This window comes from Furipterus horrens, unplaced genomic scaffold, assembly GCF_987537825.1.
Source record: "Furipterus horrens unplaced genomic scaffold, mFurHor1.1.pri manual_scaffold_2, whole genome shotgun sequence".
Lineage (NCBI taxonomy): Eukaryota > Metazoa > Chordata > Mammalia > Chiroptera > Furipteridae > Furipterus > Furipterus horrens.
In genome coordinates, this window is record NW_028327172.1 from 98411847 (window position 1) to 98428292 (window position 16446).

A 16446-nucleotide genomic window follows, 5' to 3' on the forward strand; every position below is an offset into this window, starting at 1 on the left:
TTTCTTCAAGGAAAAGACTTTTTTGTTTAAATTTTAGTTCTATTACAGTTTTCCCATTGCACTCTCCTGCCCCACCCATCTTCTTCTTCCCTCACAATCAATCCCCACCTTTCCCCTTCTTTTAATGTTGGTCCTTTGTACTTCCATATAAATTTTAAATAAGATTTTCAAACAAAAATCTGTTGAGAAAGAATCACATTGAATCTACACAGCAATTTAGGGAGACCTGATACATTTAAAATACTGAGTCTTTCGATAGACCACAGATTTTAAGCCCAGCCTGGAAAAAGCCCCACCACTGAAAAGTGTGAAAACCAGCACGATGGCCATGACTTTGGGCTACTGAGACATCCGCGGGCTAGTCCACGCCATCTGCCTGCTCCTGGAGTACACGGACTCGAGCTACGAGGAGAAGTACACGATGGGGGACGCTCCCAACTATGACAGAAGCCAGTGGCTGAGTGAAAAATTCAAGCTGGGCCTGGACTTCCCCAACTTGCCCTACTTACTGGACAGGGCTCGCAGGCTCACCCAGGGCAATGCCATCCTGCGCTACCTCACTCACAAACACAGCCTGTGTGGGGAGACGGAGGAGGAGGAGATTCGCATGGACATTTTGGAGAACGAGAATATGGACATCTGAGTGTACCACATCAGGACGTGCTACAACCCTGACTTTGAGAAACTGAAGCCTGAGTTTTTGAAGCTGCTCCCTGAAAAGTTGAAGCTTTTCTCTCAGTTTCTGGGAAAGTGGTCTTGGTTTGCTGAGGACAAGCTGACCTCTGTGGATTTCTTGGCTTATGACGTCCTAGGTGTGCTGCGTATATGTGAGCCCAAGTGCCTGGATGCGTTCCCAAACCTGAAGGACTTCATGACCCACTTTGAGGGTCTGAAGAAGATCTCTGCCTACATGAAGTCCAGCCGCTTCCTCGTTCCCCTGTGTACTCCAAGGCTGCCATGGGGGGCAACAAGTAGGCCTGTGAGCACAGAAGATGGAGCGGGGAGCACAGCTGGAGGTTCCTGCATTATTAGAACCATCTGCTCTGCTTGTTTTTTCTTAACGCTTTTTTCTTCACCGCCCCCATCCTCCCCTGATGCCTCGTTGGCCCCTTTTCTGCCTCCTAAGCCCCCTTTCATCCAGGCCCTCTACAGCTGCAGCCCCCACTTTTCTGCAGCAATGTTTCCACTCCTCCCACGTGAATCCTCTTGCATTAAAGTCAATGAGATTGACTCCCCTCCCCACCCCCTCACTGGTCGCTCTGCTTTGAGGAGCCTGACCGGACCCCTAGCCTAGAGCTCAATTTTTCTCTGTTGTCCACAACAGCGTGTGGGGAGGTATGTGTGGGGTGGTGGCAGGGGGAGGAATAGGAGGATTATCAGGTTTCTTGCTCATTTCTTTCTGCATGTACTGTGTTCCTCAGTGTGGGGTCTCTGCCGAAGAGGGGCCTCTGTCCTGCTTTCATGTCAGCAGACCTGGAACACCCCCTGTCAGCTTGTGGAACTTTGTGTCAGGGTTCAGAGGGTTCTCAGGGCGGGGAGGGGGTTGAGCTGTCCGCTGCTGGTATGGGATCCTGGTGGCCTTCCTCCTGGAAGTCTTCCCTGCTGTTGATACCCTGCCTCTGCGCTCCTACAATGTATCTCAATAAAACACCCCATTGTAGTATAAAAATAAATAAATAAATAAATACTGAGTCTTCCAATTCTTAAACATGGTATAACTCTTGCTTTATTTAGTTCTTTTTGGTTTCTTAGAATATTTTATAGTTTTCTATATAGAAAGTGTACACATCTTTTGTAAGATTTGTTTTGGGCTAGTTTATCATTTTTACATATTGTAAGTGGTATCCTTTTTATCCAGTCTTCAAATATTTTTTGTTAAAAAGCCATGCATTGTATTTCAAATCACTGTACATTTACTTTTGTGAAAACATTGCCAGCATTTTGTAGTACAATAAAACCCCTCAAAAGTTATTTCAAGAATGTAGAGGAATATCCAACTTAAATAGCAAAAAAGTGCACCATAATTACTACTGCACTGCAGTCATTTTTGCATTTCCCAAGTTTCTTAAATAACTGTCTTGTCTGATAACATACAATGTAAAGAGCAATTATGGAAAACAGAAATTTACATATATGTGTAAATCTTATTGAGAATATCTTGTTGGCATTGGATAATCAATCATAGGCACAGCTACACTAGCAGGATATGCATATGTCTGTTGATTCATACCACTGTATATTTGGAACATTAATTCCATATTGCTGAATATTGTTAAAACCATTCTGATAAGTCCTGTTGGATTACCAGGCATAGAACTGGTCTATATACCAGCTGACATGCATTTACATCCAAAGCTCCTATTGGTGTAATTTGCAGCACTATAAACACCATTCTGGGTTTTTGCTCCAAAATCTCTCAAGCAGACTGGAGTAACCTCTGTCATAATTTTGCCTGTCTGTACAGGTATGAAATCCACTGAACCAACTGAAGCAATTTGGGATTAACTGCTTGAAGACCTTCATAAAGCACAAAGATAAGGTCACACATTTGCTTTATATTATTAGGTGTAAAGAAAGTATATGCTCTGCCTATTTTGGTACTGTGACTAGTTCTTCCAATTCAATGAATATAATCCTCTGAGGAGTTAGGGTAGTCATAATTGATGACAAATTTCACATCTTCCACATTTAGCCCCCTGGAAACCACATCTGTACCAATCAAAATACAGTAGTCCCTCTCTATATTACAGTTCACATATCATGACCTCACTGTATCGCGGGATTTTTAAAAATATTATATTTAATTATTTATTGCGGATTTTTTCGCTATATTGTGGGATTTTGCGGTACTGTATACGTAAGTTGTTAAAGTTACATAGGTTTAAGAGTGTAGAATATGTTTAAGAACATAAGTAGTGTTTGTAAAAGTGTGACAAAGGATAATGAAGGAGTTGGAAAGGTTAATAAGGGACTGGGAATGGTTTATAAGTGTGTGGGAAGGGTTTATAAAGCCTTAAAATATATAAAAAATATTAAAATAAATGTAAGGTTCTTATTTCGCGGATTTTCACCTATCACGGGGGGTGTAGAATGTAATACCCGCGATAAGTGAGGGAATACTGTAGGAGCTTTTTCATGTTTGAATTCATTTAGAATCTGGTCATGCTACTGCTGACTCTTGTCACCATGGACACCCATGGCAGACCACCTGTCTCTCCTCGTTTTTCTAGTAGGCTCATCACATGTTCTTTTGGTTTGGACAAAAATAATGGTTTTATTCCCCCTCTCACTCACGACGTCTTCCATCAGGTCAATTATGTTTTTCATCCTTTTCTATGGCATGACACACATCCACATCCACACTCAGTTCCAGTGCACCAATGTTTATATAAATATAGTCTTTCAGGAAATTTTCAGCAAGTTGTCTTACTTCTTTTGGCCAAGTCACACTCCACATTAGGGTTTGCCTGTCAGGTCTTATCTAATGACTTCCAGGTATCAATCAACTGCAAAACAGATTTCCACACCTCTCTCCAAATCATGTTCTGTGGTCCTTTGGGAGGACCATCATAAATGCAAGTTGACTTCAGTCAATATTCTCTATAGTATTCAGCAGCTACTTGCTGTACCTGTTGGGCTAGATCCCAAGTTGGTGCCAGCACCAAGCAAATAGGCCCATCACCTCTAAGAATAGCTAATGATTGATGTGGACAATGGGAGGCAGCAAATAAGAGAATGCTCTCCCAGATTCAGTCTTTCCTACTCCAACCATATCCAATCCAGTTAGAGCAATTGGCCATCTCTGAACTTGAATAACAGTGGGTTCACTGAAGTTCCATCTTGCAATCACATTCATGACATTTGCAGGGAATCTTGGTTTATACAAATTCAGAACTGGCTTTGGATAGCTATGACGTCTAATTATAATTTCCTTGCTTCTCCTGTATGTCTCCATCTTTTGTGCTGTGTGCCTACCCAAATCAGGGTATTCTTGATAAAAATTCTTCTCAAGATTGGGCAGCTCAACACAATTCCAGTTATTTTAAATTACTTTTTCCCCAGGATTTCCAAACTTCTTCCCTACCCTACTTCTTCCAAACTGAGGTGTCCCAAACCTTCCACCCCAGCTGTGGTCTGAGTCACTCGAATAACCTGACATGGCATCAATGCTTGTGGTTGGCAGGAAACTAAGTGGGGAGAATTGAGGCAACAAGTCGCGGGAGGTGGCTTCAGCAACAGAGAAGCCTTGTGGGAGTAGCAGCAGCATAGGGACAATGATGCCAGGAGCCAGAGCTGCTCACCAAAGGACCAGTGGAAATGAATGAGATCACAAGTAGTAGCCTTTTAAAATTCACTTTTCAACCATTTGTGACTAAATTTTTGTATACTGACTTTGTTTTCAGCAATTTATTAATTTTAGTAATTTAACTGCAATTTCTGTTAGGTTTTCTATGTACATAATAATATTGTCTTTAAATAATAACATTTTGTCCTTTCTTTCCAATTCTTATGCTTCTGATTTTTATTCCTTCACTGGCCAAAAAATGTCACACAGAAGTGGTAAGAGCAGGCATCCTGTCTTGTGCCTGATGTCAAAGGGAAAGCTTTCAACATTTTTTTAAATGTTAAAACAGTCTTTATTAGAAAATCCTGGAGGGGATCCAAGTGGCGGAGGAGTAAGTGGAAGCTACACTAACCTCCTCCCAGGACCAAACTGGATTTACAACTTAATTTTGGAGAAATCATCTGGAATAACCAACCGAACACTAACTGGAAAGAAGTCTTGTAACCATGGAGAGACAGAAAAGGCCGCTACATCACAATGTGACTGGTAGGGAGTGCAGAGATGCAGAAGGGCTGGCTGGGCTCCCATGGGTGGCAGCTGAAGGGACTGAGAAACAGCTCAGCAGCCAGGGGTACCCCCTGAGAAGGGCAGGGTCTAAACCCCAAGCTGGGCTTCCCAGCCTACAGCAACAGAGTGGAAAGTAAAATAGTATCAGCTGTGAAAAGCGAAAAGCCACAGGGTTTCTTGCTAGGCGCAGAGAAACAGCGGGAGAAAAAGAGCTCTTAAGTGGATCACATACAAAAATATTTTTCCCCCACTTACCCTGGGCTCAAGCAGAGGGAAGGCAGAGAGGACTGGAGACACTTGGGGAGAGTTTGGCGCATTGGCTTTGCAGGGAGAACTAGGGGAATAGCCGACCAGGTCCCAGTGCTGACTCATCCCCTGTACTGCAGGCAGACTATTCCCCTCCAAGTGGCATCAGCCTCAGGGAAAGCAAAAGCCGTGCCTACAGAAATTAAGCTGCCACACCCTCGGTCCTTAAGCCTGACAGCTAATCACAGATTGAATAGTTTAACAACTACAGAAGACAGACAAAGGCAGTAGATCCCTGGAAGTCTCCAACAGGCTGCCTAGGCCCAGACTGGTACAGGATCTGACGCCACAGGGGCAGATCCAGGAAGTGCAGATCATTCTAAGAAGCATGAACAAACAATAGGAGTCACAAAAATGGGGAGAAAGAGAAACAACTCCCCATCGAAAGGAAAGGTAGAATCCCCAGAAAGAGTGCTAAATGAAATAGAGGGGAGGAAACAATCAGATATGGAATTCAAAACATGGATTATGGAGAAGCTCAATGAGCTCAGCAGAAACTACAAAGAACTCCGCGGAAACTATAAGGAACTCCAAGAAAACTACAAGGAACTTACTGAGAATTACACCAGCATGAAAAGGGACATAGAAGCTATCAATAAGAGCCAGGAGGAAATGAAGAATACGATCTCTGAATTGAAGAACACAGTAGAGGGAATTAAAAGCAGGCTAGAGGAAGCAGAAGATCAGATCAGCGAGCTGGAGGACAATGTAGACAAAAACTCCCAGACAGTGCAACAAAATGAAAAAAGACTGAAAAGGACTGAAGAGGTTCTAAGACAGCTGCAGGACAACATGAAACGTAATAATATCCGTATCATAGGAATTCCAGAAGCAGAAGAGCAAGGGACAGAAAACCTCTTTGAAAAACTAATGACAGAAAACTTCCCTAACATAAGGAGAGAAAGAGTCACACAAGTCCAGGAAGCACAGACATTCCCAATGAAGATGAACCACAACAGGCCCACTTCAAGACACATCATAATTAAAATGGCAACATTCAAAGACAAAGGGAGAATCCTAAAAGCAGCAAGAGAGAAAAAACTAATAACAAGGAAGCTCCAATAAGGCTATCATCAGATTTCTCAGCAGAAATACTACAAGCCAGAAGGGAAAGGCAAAGAATATTCCAAGCAATGAAAAACAAAGGCCTATAACCAAGAATACTCTACCCAGCAAGGCTCTCATTCAAAATGGAAGGTAAAATAAGGAGTTTCCAAGACAAAAGAAGGCTAAAATAATACATCTCCACCAAACCAGCATTGCAAGAGATGCTAAAGGGTCTGCTTTAAGAAGATGAAGAAACAGAGAGAGACAGAGAGGAACACGAGTACAAAGGGGAAAAATGACAATGAATAAGTACTTATCAGTAATAACCTTAAATGTAAATGGATTAAATGCTCCTATCAAAAGACATAGGGTAGCTGAATGGATTAGAAAGCATGACCCACATGTATGCTGTCTACAAGAGACCCACCTTAGAACAAAAGATCTACACAGATTGAAAGTGAAGGGATGGAAAAAAGTATTTCAAGCAAATGGACATGAAAAAAAAGCTGGGGTAGTAATACTTATATCAGACAAAACAGATTTCACAGCAAAGGCCACAAAAAGAGACAAAGAAGGACATTTCATAATACTTAAGGGAAAAATCCATTAAGAAGATATAGCCCTTATAAATATATATGCGCCCAACTTAGGAGCACCCAAATATGTAAGGAAAATTTTGAAAGACTCCAAGAAAGATATAGACAGCAACACACTCATAGTAGGGGACTTTAACACCCCATTGTCAACAATGGACAGATCTTCGAAGCAAAGAAACACCAAAGATATTGAGGCACTGAACAACACTCTAGATCAAATGGACTTAGTCGATATATATAGAAGTTTTCACTCCAAAGAAGCAAAATATACATTCTTCTCAAGTGCACATGGAACAGTTTCAAAGATAGGCCACATGGTAGGACACAAAACAAGCCTCAACAAATTCAAGAAAATTGAAATTATATCAAGCATCTTCTCAGATCACAATGGCTTAAAATTGGAAATCAACCTCAAGGAAAAAACTCAAAAACACTCAAACTCATGGAGAATGAATAACATGCTATTAAATAATGAGTGGGTTAACAATGACATCAAGGAAGAAATCAAAAAGTTTCTGGAAACTAATGATAATGAGCACATAACAACCCAAAACCTATGGGATACAGTGAAAGCAGTCCTGAGAGGAAAGTTCATAGCAATACAGGCCTACCTAAAAAAGCTAGAAGAATCTCTAATAGAAAATTTAACCCTACAGCTACAAGAACGAGAGAAACAACAACAAGCAAAGCCCAGATCCAGTAGAAGGAAGGAAACCATCAAGATGAGAGCACAATTAAATGACATAGAGACTAAACTAACAATTCAAAAGATCAACATAAGTAGGAGCTGATTCTTTGAAAAGATAAACAAAATTGACAAGCCTTTAACCAGGCGCATCAAGAAAAAAAGAGGATCCAAATAAATAAAATCAGAAACGAAAGAGGAGAAATCACAACCAATACCACGGAAATACAAAGAATTGTAAGAAATTATTACGAACAACTGTACGGCAAGAAATTTGACAACCTAGAGGAAATGGACAAATTCCTGGAAACATATAGTCTTCCCAAACTGAATCAAGAAGAAGCAGAAAGCCTGAAAAGAACAATAACAACTAGTGAAATTGAAGCAGTAATCAAAAAACTCCCGGCACACAAAAGCCCTGGACCGGATGGCTTCACAGGTGAATTCTACAAAACATTTAGGAAAGAACTAACTCCTATCTTCCTGAGACTATTCCAAAAGATCCAAGAAGAGGGAACACACCCAAACTCATTCTATGAAGCCAGTATTACCCTAATACCAAAACCAGGTCAAGACACAACAAAGAAAGAAAACTACAGGTCAATATCGCCGATGAACATAGATGCTAATATCCTTAACAAAATATTGGCAAACCAGATCCAGCAACACATTAGAAAGATCATACACCACGATCAAGTGGGATTCATTCCAGGGATGCAAGGATGGTTTAATATTTGCAAATCAATAAACATAATACACCATATAAACAAAATGAAGGACAAAGACCACATGATAATATCAATAGATGCAGAAAAAGCATCTGATAAAGTACAACACCCATTTATGACGAAAACTCTCAGCAAAATGCGAATAGAGGGAGCATACCTCAACATAATAAAGGCCATATACGAGAAACCTGAAGCCAACATCATCCTCAATGGGCAAAAAGTGAGAGCTTTCCCCCTGAGGTAAGGAACAAGACAAGGATGTCCACTCTCTCCACTCCTATTAACATAGTCTTGGAAGTTCAGGCCACAGGAATCAGACAAGAAAGAGAAATAAAAGGCATCCAAATTGAAAAAGAGGAAGTAAAACTGTCATTATTTGCAGATGACATGATAGTGTACAAAGAAAACCCTATAGACTCCACAAAAAAACTACTCGACCTAATAAGTAAATTTGGCAAAACAGCAGGGTACAAAGTCAATATTAAGAAATCGAAGGCATTTCTGTACACCAACAATAAAAAATCAGAGCTAGAAACTGAAAGAAAAATCCCATTTACAATAGCAACAAGAAAAATAAAGTACCTAGGAATAAACTTAACCAAGAAGGTAAAAGACCTGTACTCAGAAAACTACATAACACTGAAGAAAGAAATTAAAGCAGGTACAAATAAAGGGAAGCATATACCATGCTCATGAATGGGAAGAATCAACATCATTAAAATGTCCATACTACCCAAAGCAATTTATAGATTCAATGCAATCCTTATTAAAATACCAATGACATTTTCACAGACCTAGAACAAATACTTCAAAAATTTAAATGGAACCAAAGAAGAGCCCCAATAGCTACAGCAATTTTGAGGAAGAAGAACAGAGTAGGAGGAATCACAATACCTGACATCAAACTATATTACAAGGCCACGGTAATCAAAACAGTCTGGTACTGGCATAAGAACAGACATATAGATCAATGGAACAGAATAGAGAGCCCGGAAATAAACTCAGGTCTATATGGTCAATTAATATTTGACAAAGGGGGAAGGAACATCAAATGGAGTGAAAAGAGCCTCTTCAACAAATGGTATTGGGAGAACTGGACAGAAACATGCAAAAAAATGAAACTAGACCACCAACTTACACCATACACCAGAATAAACTCAAAATGGGTCAAAGACTTAAAATGTAAGCTGTGACACTATAGAAGTCCTAGAGGAAAAAATAGGCAGGAAAATTTCAGATATCCCATGTAGCAACATTTTTACTGACATATCTCCTAAGGCAAGGGAAATAAAGGAAAGAATAAACAAATGGGACTACATCAAACTAAAAAGTTTCTGCTCAGCTAAAGAAAACATCAGCAAGATGAAAAGGAAACCAACCATATGGGAAAGTATATTTGTCAATGACATCTCAGACAAGGGATTGATATCCAAAATATATAAAAAACTCATATGACTCAACACCAAGAAGACAGACAACCCACTTAAAAAATGGTCAAAGGACCTGAACAAACACTTCTCCAAAGAGGACATACAGAGGGTCCATAGACATATGAAAGAATGCTCAACATCACTAGCCATCAGAGAGATGCAAATAAAAACCACAATGAGATACCACCTCACACCAGTCAGAATGGCCATCATCAACATATCAGCGAACAACTTGTCCTGGAGAGGATGTGGAGAAATGGGAACCCTGGTACACTGCTGGTGGGAATGCAGACTGGTGCAGTTTGGAATTTCCTCAAGAAACTAAAAATGGAACTACCTTTTGAACCAGCAATTCCATTGCTAGGATTATATCCGAAAAATCCTGAAACACAAATTCAAAAGAACCTGTGCACTCTAATGTTCATAGCAGCACTATTTACAATACCCAAGTGCTGGAAACAACCTAAGTGCCCATCTGTAGATGAGTGGATCAAAAAACTGTGGTACATTTACACAATGGAGTACTATGCAGCAGAAAGAAAGAAGGAACTTCTACCATTTGCAACCACATGGATGGAACTAGAGAGAATTATGCTTAGCTAATAAGCCAGGCAAAGAAGGAAAAATACCTTATGCTGTCACCTATTACAGGAAACTAATGAACAACACAAATAAATGAGCAAAATTGAACCAGAGGTATGTAAACAAGGAGTAGACTAACAGTAACAAAGGGGGAGGTGGGAGGGAGAGAAGGGGGTAAGAAGGGGAAGTGTCAAGTCAAAGAACATGTATAAATGACCCACAGACATGGACAACTGAGTGGGGACTGAATGTGGGGGAAGGGAGGGACAAGGTGCAGGGAAGCAAGAAGGGGGAAAAAGTGGGACAGCTGTAATGGAAAAACAAACAAAAAAATTTTTAGTGGGGGAAAAATGAAAATATGAAGAATGGAAATGCCAGTTCAGTGAATGTTAGAAGAACAAGGGTTTTCCTTCACAGTGTATATTTTTCTTCCTATCTGATCCCTCCAGAGTTTGGCATTCTAAAGAAGTAAGTAATGACATAAGTTTCCTTGCATAAAACTAATAAGACCAGTTGTTCATAGAAGTTTTTTTTGACCAAGTCTTTGACTGGAATGTCATGCCTAAAGGAGACATGCTTGGGTTCTGGTTGTTACCAAAAAGCGCTGAGGAACTAGGAATGACTTTCGAAGGTAATAAAAGCCCACGAGATAAAAGGCCTGGTACCGTGGTTGGTTGTGCGGTCCACAGCAATCTTTCCAGGGAAGAAATGAAGGTTGTTTCCCTGAAAGATGGCTAGAAGGGACCTTAAGGCACAATGGAAAACAAGAAGGATTTGGAAAAGACAGGTGTGTACAGGCAAGGCTGAATGCCAGGTATGTGGCTCAGCTTCTGTGCCCTGAAGGGCAAACTGAAGGTCACCCTAAATGTTCCTTGGGTAAGTTCCAGCAAAGCAGAACTAAAGATCATAAGTGATCATTTGTTGCTCTTGTTGTGTTTATGCAAATGAACAGGATAAATTAAAAATGGACTTAATGCATAATGCAGTCCCTTTAATGACAAGGAGGGTAATCTTAGGGAGAAAAATCATTATTCAAGGAAAATCACAATGATCAGTAGTGCAGCTAACCGTCTTTAAAGTTTCTTTTCATTTAAAATATGTTTTTACTTGGAAGTTAAACTATGTCTGTGGTATCATCAAAGATATTTAATTTACAGGCAAGAAGAATGTCAAATGCCTTGCAACTGGATGTCTTTCCAATTAGACAGTCTTACAGATTTAGACCCCCTGGCTGGTTTGGCTTAGTGGATTGAGCGTCGGTCTGCGAGCTAAGTGTCGCTGGTTTGATCTTCCAGTCAGGGCACATCAGAGAAGGAAAACTCTGACTCCCAAAAACCTCCGCTGCCTTGCGGCGTACCTCTTCAGGGGAAAGGCTAAGGGAGTAAACCCCGACAGAAAATCCGGAGCCGGAGTCCCTAAGGCGGTTTGACGTTGTAGTCAACACCGGCAACTCCTGCGGCGCACCTGAAGCCAAGCTGTATTGACTCCGTCTTTCCCTTGGACCCTTCAGCTGCGAAGAGAGGGGGGGGTCTGCTGCATGGGCAACAGCAGACCCTCCATATCACCCTGCCCAGGCTCTGTAGCTTCAGCTTCACTGGAGAGGACACTCCAGCGTCATCGCAAGATGTCGATTCAACACGGGAGGAGACACTCTCACTCCCGAGTCGGACTGCACAGCCATTCTCGGCGGTGCAGATAGACTCTTAAGAAGCTACACCATCGTCTCTCGAGACGGACGGCTGCCGACGACAGATTTAGAGACTTGTTTGTGGGTTATGTTACATAAATTAACATGTGTTTTCTGTTTTCAAAGGGCATAAGCCTATGATCTCATTATCTGAGTGATTGTCTGTATGTATAGGCCTCACTTAATCCTGTCTGCAGCGCTGCCTCCTGAGACTCAACGGTTTGGCTGAACTAAGTGGCTGGGTTGGTGAAGAATGGGGAGGTCTGTGGGCTTCACTTTAAAACTGGTTCCTCTTTTCTATCCTAATGGGTTGGACAGAAAGGGCCCAGATGTCTGAGAGGGGGGACACCTAAAATATTTCCATCAGCCCAAACTAATTATAATGGGCAAAAGGGTTTTGGACAGGTGAGATGTGCCTGGGACACCTTCCTCCAAAGAAGCCCTTTTTTTTTCCCCCTAATGTGGGACATTGAAAAATTAATCCCTGCCTTTTGTCATCTAGTGGTTATGTAGTGAATGATGTCTTTTAACCCTTTTGCCAAATCTGTTGCCTCCAGAATACAACAAGGATGCCAGCCTGTTAAACCAAGCACGCTGTTGTCCGGGGACAGCCAACTGACCTGGAGTCTGCACGATCCTTCCCCACGTGGGAAGGCCACCCTCCCCTCCACACCCCCACTCTTATTAGAGATTTCTGGACCCAAGGGTACGTAGGACGACGACCATGTCCAGCTTGAAGCAGCTAGAGGAGCTCGAGAGCTTCGCCCATTGTCCTTTATAAGATTATACAGGGTCTTAAATCTGAGAGGGAGGGATTGTTATTTTTTATTATTAAAATAATTAATTAATCACTTATTTATTTAAAAAAAGAATATATAAAAGGTTGAAGCGTGAGAGTTTGTATGTATGAACCATGGGCATGGATTTGGGGGAGGGATTGCTGGGGGAGGGGGGGTTCTGGGTGGCGGGTAGCAAAGGGGAAAAAATTGGAACTATTGTAACAATATAATCAATAAAATATACTTAAAAAGAAAAAAGAACACACACACACAAAAGAAAATCCCAAATATTTTACTTTTTTAAAAATCAGTAATTCAAGTGTAAATACCAACAGGGAATGGCCAATTTTACTTCAGTATTTACACTGTGGTCAGTTTCCATTCTTAGAAAATGGCTTGAATTCCCTTCTGAGAAGCTCTGAAAGGCCCAGGCGTTATGGAAGAAGTTGTTTCATCTTCATCTTCTTTCCATATTTGATTTAGTATCCAGCTACTACAACAATCATGAGGCCTTTGAATTATCTTCCTGAACTGATTACCTAAACTGCAGGTCACAAGCAGCTTCGTGTTCCCTGACATGCAAAGTGCCTGGCTTCTCCACGTCTCTCCTTTCCAGCATGGATGAGCTGGGGTTTGCTCTCTTCTCTGCATCCTGCAGCTTAATCAATTTTTCTATCAGGAACATTTTATCTTTGCTCTCATTAATGATCTGTTCATGGAGCAGTCTGATCATAATCTTTCTTCCCTCTGTGATCTACCGGTAAAGATAGGTGATGATTAATACAATAAGGTGGAGGATGAAAAAAAAAAAAAGTGCACACTTCTGATGAGGTTCTGGTAGATCCAAACCACCCACAGGTAGCTGGGCCTTTCACTCAGGGTGTCGATACAACTGTAAATGGAGTGAATGAAGAAGGGCAATCCTCAAAATGGGCCACAATCAGCTGAAGGTTTCAATCTCCAGATGGTGATGGCCAGGATGCACAGGATCCCAGTGAAGGACAGGAAGAAGAGCAAGAAGATGAAGAAGGTCATCATCTGTGAGGCCTGCCAGGCTTTACTTGGAAGGTGGAAATTGATAATCAGGCTGATATTTTTTATGTAAAACATGATGAAAAGAGTCAACATTTGGATAAAGGGCAGCAGAGGGCAGAAGAATGTTCCAATCCACACCAGGATCTGTGCATAGATCAGTGTTAGGACATTCCTGGCAATGCCAAACTCCTGTATGCCAAGACTTGTGATAAACTGCATCCCATTGATTCCCCTCAGGAACTCCCCCAGGAAGGAATTAGCTAAAGAGAACACAAAATCCATCGGAAGAAGTTGGTAAATTTCCTGGCCAGTGAGGGTTTCCCAACACTTTCCACCAGCCAGAGCCACAATGCTGAGCCAACAGTAACACAGAATTCCAATGATTATTATTTTCAAAAAGATGTTTTGGATTAGGAGGATGTAAACTTCCTGCCGTGCTATCTCATAGCGCTCCACCAGCCTAAACACAAGAGTAGAAGCAAGGCACCACCAGGTTGATGCAGGAGACCACAAAAGGCAGTAACAGCACCGCCCCAGGGTTCCTATGGCTCTGGAGTAACTAAGTTATTCTCAACCAAGTAATAAATAGCTACACAGCAGGCAGTGGCCACTCCAGTAGAGACAACCCAGGCTGCCAGATGGACAGATAGGTGGGTCAGCTGCTAATTGAGCATTAACTTGATATTCTCCTGACAGATTTCTGACAGATTCTCCCTTCTTTCAGTGCTGAGATTCTTCTGTTTCAGCTTCACAGCTCTTTCAGGAGTGATGGTGAAGTCCCAGTAAAAAATAAGTTTAACGATCCCTCTGGAGTAAATGTGGGGGTTAATAAAGTTGTTCCAGAAATATCTGGCCATGCTCACAGAGTTATTATGAGAAGTGTGTTAGTTTCCCATTGCTGCTGTTAACAAATTGCCCCAAATTTAGTGGTTTAAAACAACACAACTTCGTTCTCTTACTGGAAGTCAGAAATCAGAAAATGGATCCAAAATCAAGGTGTCAGCAGGGCTGTATTCCTTCTGGAGGCTGTAGTGAAGAATCTGTTTCCTTGCCTTTTCCCCCTTCCAGATGCTGCCTGCATTTCTTATCTTGTGGGCCCTTCCTCCCTCAACATTTTACTATTAAGTCTTCGGTTTTCCTGAAGATTTTTTAGTTCTGGATATAGCTTTCTTTTTTGGTTGCTCTGTTTGGAATTTGCTGGTCTTCTAAAAACTGTGGCTCCATGTCTTTTGATGATTTTGGATACATTTCTGCCACACTCCCTCAAATATTGTTTCTGCCCCATTTCCTTCCTTCCTTATGAGACTCCAATCAAGCCAATATTTCGTCCATCACTAATAGAATCTGCTGCAACAATGGAAATTGCTTTATATCTATGCTGGAGCTATTGAGTATTTGTGTTGAATACTGATGTTGTGGATGCTGAGTATTTTAAATGTGGCTAATGTGACAGAGGCACTAAATTTTTTAATTGCATTTACTTGTAATTCATTTAAATTTTAGTATAAAAAGTCACACCACATTGGACAGTATAGATTTGGAACCTACCCACACTATCATAAATGTCTTACTCTCTGTATATTCTATTCTTCTGATCTGTCTTCCAGTTTCCTAATTCTTCAGTTGTTTTAAATATTCTATTAAATACATCTACTTTCTTAATTTTGGTTATTTTGTTTTATTTTTCAAACATAAAACTAACATTGTTTATATTTGTCTATTAAGTGCCTCAGATTTAGAACTAACCTGAATTTTAACTTTATCTTAATTTTCAGTTTTGTATTCTCATAATAAACCAAAACATAAGGCTTAAACTCATATGTACCAAATAATTTATCATGCTTTAAGAAAATTATAGCAAATATAATTTAAAATAACTGGTTTTATTATCTCTGAAGTCACGTGTAATCATCATTAAACGAGAAGAGTTTGTATTTAGAAATTATATCCTCTGCTAAAAAGGGAAGATGAAATTCCCACTTGGTATTAATTAGATCTAAGTGTGTTCAAACACTGATCTATAGGATTCAAATAATGAAAAGCAGATTGCGGTCAATAAGTAAACTGTTCTGAAAGTGTTTTCCTCATAGATTTTAAAATTTAATCTTTATTGTATTATTTTTCATTACCATTTAGTCCCTCTATAAACCCTCCCTCCCCAACAATCACCACACTGTTGTCCATGTCCACAATTCTTTTTTCCCTTTTGCTCAACCCCTCCAACCCCTAACTTCCCCTGCCCAGCTGTCATCCTGCTCTCCATCTTTGAGTCTGTCCTCATTTTCCTTCATTGTTCAGTTTATTCATTAGATTCCACATATGAGTGAAATCATATGGTATTTATCTTTCTCTGACTGGCTTATTTCACTTAGCATAATGTTCTCCAGGTCCATCCATACTGTTGCAAAGGGTAAATTTCCTCCTTTTTTACATATGAGTAGTATTCTGCTGTGTAAATGTCCCATAGTTATTTTATCCACTCATCTGTTGATGGACATTTGGGCTGCTTCCATATCTTGGCAATTGTAAATAACACTGCAATGAACATAGGGGAGCTTATGTTTGCTTGAAGTAGTGTTTTGGGGTTCCTTCAGATATATTCCCAGAAATGGGATGGCTGGGTTGAAAGGCAGATCTATTTTTAATCTTTTGAGGCATCTCCATACTGCTTTCCACAGTGGCTGCACCAATCTTCAATCCCACTAACAGTGCAGTAGGG

At 40.7% G+C, this 16446-nt stretch overlaps 3 pseudogenes; 1 reads left to right on the forward strand and 2 right to left on the reverse strand.

Moving 5' to 3' along the window:
- The first annotated feature begins 304 nt into the window (after positions 1–304).
- Positions 305–975, forward strand: LOC150019148 (glutathione S-transferase Mu 1 pseudogene; annotated as a pseudogene).
- Positions 976–2144: 1169 nt separating this feature from the next.
- Positions 2145–4159, reverse strand: LOC150019149 (putative ATP-dependent RNA helicase DDX5; annotated as a pseudogene).
- A 9035-nt stretch (positions 4160–13194) lies between these two features.
- LOC150019150 (transmembrane channel-like protein 5) lies at positions 13195–14584 on the reverse strand (annotated as a pseudogene).
- Between the last annotated feature and the right edge of the window lie 1862 nt (positions 14585–16446).